Here is a 4847-nt window from a genome sequence, read left to right on the forward strand (position 1 = left end):
CCGAGAGTAAAATTGTGGAAGCTTCTTGTTGACTGCTAAAGCCATGAGATCCACTTCTGGCTGGCCGAACTGCTCCACTATCTCCTGGAAAACTGAATCCTTCAGTTCCCATTCGCCTGGAACCACGCTTGTGCGACTCAGATAGTCCGCAAGCTGATTGTCCTCCCCCAGTACATGCAACGCTGACACTGACAGCAGATTTTCCTCGGCCCAACACATGATATTTCGCACTTCTTCTAAGAGCACATGACTCCGTGTACCTCCTTGTCTGTTGACGTAAGAGACGGTTGTAGCGTTGTCCGAAAAAATGCGCAGGTGCGCACCCTTGATATCTTCGCTGAAGAATCTCATTGCTTTCCACACAGCTCTTAGTTCTTTGTGATTGGAGGAAAACTCTGACTCGCGGGGAGACCATAGACCCTGACACGTTTTGCCCAGACCGTGAGCCCCCCAACCCACAGCACTGGCGTCTGTGGTGATCACCTTGTATAGGGGACTTGCCAGTGAAGACTTTCTTGGTCTTAGCTGATTGGCTTCCCACCAAACTAGGGAGTCTTTCACTGAATCTGAAATTTTTATTCTTCTTTCCAGAGGCACTAGCCTTTTTGTGTAACCCAGAAGAAACCACTGCAGAGGCCTCATCCTCCATCTGGCCCATGGGACTATGTCCACCGTCGAGGCCATCATACCCAAAAGGCTCATTGCTGACCTTAGTGGTATGCGATCTTCCTCGTATATCATAGAGATTAGTTGCTGGATCTTTTCGCACCTCTTTATGGACAGGGACATTTGAAACTGAACTGTGTCCACCAGTACCCCCAAAAACTGAAGATTTTGTGTTGGCTTCAAACAGCTTTTCTCCCAATTCACCAGCCACCCGTGCTCTTGGAGAAACTGAATGGTGTAATCTCTTGCTGTTATAACCTCTTCCTCTGATGGTGCCACAATCAAAAGATCGTCGAGATATGCCCATATCATGACCTTCTTTCTCAGTTCTTCTACCAATACCACTAGCACCTTGGTAAAGACTCGCGGTGACGAGGTGAGGCCGAAGGGCAGGCAAGTGAACTGGTAATGATCGTGACCTATGCAGAATCTCAGATATTTTCTGTCGTCTGGAAATATGGGAATATGGAAGTAGGCGTCTCTTAAATCGATGGAGACCATATAATCGTTCCTTCTTATTCCCATCAGAATAGACCTTGTGGTCTCCATATGAAACTTTTCTCTTTTTTATGCGTAAATTTAATTTTCTTAAATCTAATATAGTTCTGTAACCTCCAGAACTTTTGCTGACGATGAAGAGACGGGAATAAAAACCGGACCTTCTTTCTCCGTCTGGGACTTTCACTACTGCTCCTGATGTGATGAGTCCTTTTAAACTTAAATTTAGAGCTTCCCTTTCTATCCTCGAAACTGGGAGCTCTGAAACACAAAATTTTGCTTCTCTTGGCTTTGACATGAATTCCAGATGATAGCCCGTCTTGACCACCTCCAGAACCCATCTGTCTCGGACGGTTTGTTCCCAGATGCGAGCAAAACCCAACAGCCTTCCTGCTACCGGGGCTTGCTCCACCACGGGACCACCGTCACTGCTTCTGTGTGGTTCCAGAGTTTTCACCTTTTTTCTTGATGTACTGTCGAAAAAAGGCTCTGGATGTCCCTTGGGCGTATCTGTCCCAGACCGATCTGCCTGGTCTATATGACTTGGCCTGTCTATAAGCCTGTCTAGAAGAAAACGAGGAAAACCTCCCTCTTCTATCCTGTGGTAATCTTACCGATTTACCACCTGACATTCTTTGAATCATCTGATCCAAGCGACTGCCGAAAAGGAAGGCACCCTCATAAGGCAACGTCGCCAGTTTGTTCTTTGAATGGGAATCTGCCGCCCATGATTTAAGCCATAAGGCCCTACGGGCCACCACCCCTGAAGACAGAGATTTCGCTGCAAAATCTAGACCATCTAGAGAGGCCTCACACATGTAGTCCACCGCAAGCTGAATCTGGGTAAGACTTTTACAGATTTGATCACGGGAAACCTTTTCCTGTAGGTCTTCCTGTAAGGCAGAACACCAGATCCTGAGTGCCCGGGAGAGCGAGGCCAAGGCCACTCCTGATTTTAGCGAAACTGAGGAGGAAATATGCAATCTCTTCAAAGCACTTACCATTTTTTTATCCATTGCGTCCTTTACTGACGCTCCATCCTCAAGGGGAATAGTAGTACGGGTCGTCACTTCCGACACTGCCGCGTCAACTTTAGGTATATTACACCATTTAATAAATTCTTCATCCTCAATAGGAAACATTTTTTGAATTCTCTTTGTCGACCCTACTCTTTTATCGACACCCTGCCATTCTTTGGTTAGGATGTCCTTCACCACTTTATGCACCGGAAACGACCTCCCCTTTTTTGATCGATCCTCAAATAATGCATCAAACTCAGACTTTACAGGTTGCTTATAATTAAGTGTCCTATAAAGATTTTTCAGAACTGCCTCTACTAGTTCCACATTAAACAGGCGTTAGTCCTCCAACACTTCGCCTGATTCTGCTGACGATCCACCGGACGCCTCCTTGTCCACATCATCATGCACAGACACATCCTCATCATCTTTATCAAGGCTAGTCTGTGACCTGGACCTCTTATTCCCTGTATATTCCTCTTTAGAAATAAAATTCTTCTTCATCCAATCTCTCATTTCTGCCAACTGTGCTGATATATTCATTCCAACATCTTTTTTTGAAGGACATTCCAAACAAAGAACTGTCTCTCCAACAAAAGCTCTATCACATCCTGGACAGACTTTAGTATTCTTAGTTTTAGCCACTTTCTTTCTGGGCACTGAAGGCACACTACAAAGAAAGAGAGAGATGCTAACTATCTGGCTAAAAGGTAAATAAAAACCTGTCCTCAAAAAGAGGACTTACCTGGGAGGCGGTGTAACATTTTTTTGAGAGGCATCCTCCATGTTTAAACCCCTGGTAAGTAACAGCCCAGCGCCTGTAACACCGACCAGGCGCTTTTAAATGGTTGCCGCACGAGCAGACCGGCGTCTCCCCTCCCTGCCGGAAGTATCAATAGCCGGCGCGTACTTCCGGCTATCTGGAACGCACGCGGCCGTGACCCGCACGCCGCGTGCATCCGCCGGAAGTGACACCAACTATCATGCGCAGCCTGAGTGCCGGAGCCGCCGGGGGAGCCTGAAACAGCGTGACTCTAAGGCACACGCCGACGCCACCACCTACCGGACCACCGGGAGCCAGCAGTAACATGACGCCCAGGTAAAGAATACATAACGCACGCGCCGACCACCATAGCGGGAGGGGAGGAGGCCGTGGGCTACCAGGTTTCGAGTCCTTGCCACCGGCCCTGGACATATAAGGCTAAGGCACCGCCAGCCTGGCCACCCAGGTCCCCGGCAGCATAACCAGCCTACCGGGCCTAGCTAAAAATAAAGATAAAACTGACTAACTACCTGTCACAGACAGAAGGAGACAGGAAAAAGACTATGGTCTATGGGGAGGTGCCAGATTATATAGAGGAGGGGCTGGATCCTGGGGAAAAAAACTACCTGTCTAATTGGAGAGGAGAGAGGGATGAACCCAATGTAATGGCTGCCATGAAGTATGAAGGAGAAAATAAAGATTTGAAAAGAAGTAAGGCTGCATAATGCCCTCTCTAAGGAGCATGTTGGCTCCTGCCAGCACGGAAAAAAACTGAGTTGCCTGGCCTGGAGGCGGGGTAGGGAAGGGGAGGAGTCTGGCTGCCTGGGAGGCAGCAAGAAGTTTAACCTTTCTGGTGCTGGAATGCACTCACACCACTCCAACTACCAGCGTAAGCACTGTGGCCCCGGAAGCATCCGAAGAATAAATTACCGCCTGTCGGTACAAGTCAGCAAATAAAAAACATGTTAAAATCTCATGTCGACCCTTTGACTGTAGACCTTCCCATTGTCAACCTAATGCTTGTGTCGACCTTACCAACCTAAAAAGGCACACACACTGGGCGAAAATACAGCAGATTTAAACGGCTTTCAGCTCAAAGCCACCCAGTGCACTGCTGCGTGCTCGCGCAACATCACCGGGAAAGCCGTTCATCTGCTGGTTATACCAGCAGATGAGCGGCTTTCAGGACGGCTTTGCATAGCACTGCGCTATGCAACACCACGTCTCCCCCCCCCCCCCCCCTCCATCGGCGCCAGGCAGGGGGAAAGCCGATCAGTGTGTATGCAAGGTTCTATTGCCATATAGAGTTAAATTCTTGTTACCTATACCCATTGGTGTACTGGGGAAGACAAAGCCTGATCCTATTACATAAACCTTAGGACTAGAATGGTTGGTACATACATATTGCACACATCATTTATTTTAAATGGCCAATAAGATTACAGTCCACAGCTGCTTTTTGCTAAAGCTATTATTTTCTACCATTTACAGGTCTATGGGGGTATTCAATATGTGATTCCTACTGTTGGAACAGGCCGACAGTTGGAATCCCGGGCAGTTATTGTCTGATCCATCCGTAACTCTAAAGTCGAAATTCGATTTTCTGGCTGTTGAATGTCCATGGATCGGCAAAAACGGCCATTGATTGTCGAAAAACAACCATGAATTCAACAATCTGCATTAGTTTCTGAGAAAACTAATCCGATAGCAGCATTGAATAGGTGAATGTCGATATTTCCCCTGTCGGGAAAACATATTGCAGCCGTTTCGGAAACACATTTAAAACGATTGGTCGTGATATCAATAAACTACATATCCCAGAATGCCCTGCCAACCACAGTTGTATGCATCTATTCATAATAAAATATCCTTTGATTAGAATACACATTTATAAACAAAAC

The sequence above is a fragment of the Crinia signifera genome, chromosome 11, assembly GCF_055691185.1.
Source record: "Crinia signifera chromosome 11, ASM5569118v1, whole genome shotgun sequence".
NCBI lineage: Eukaryota > Metazoa > Chordata > Amphibia > Anura > Myobatrachidae > Crinia > Crinia signifera.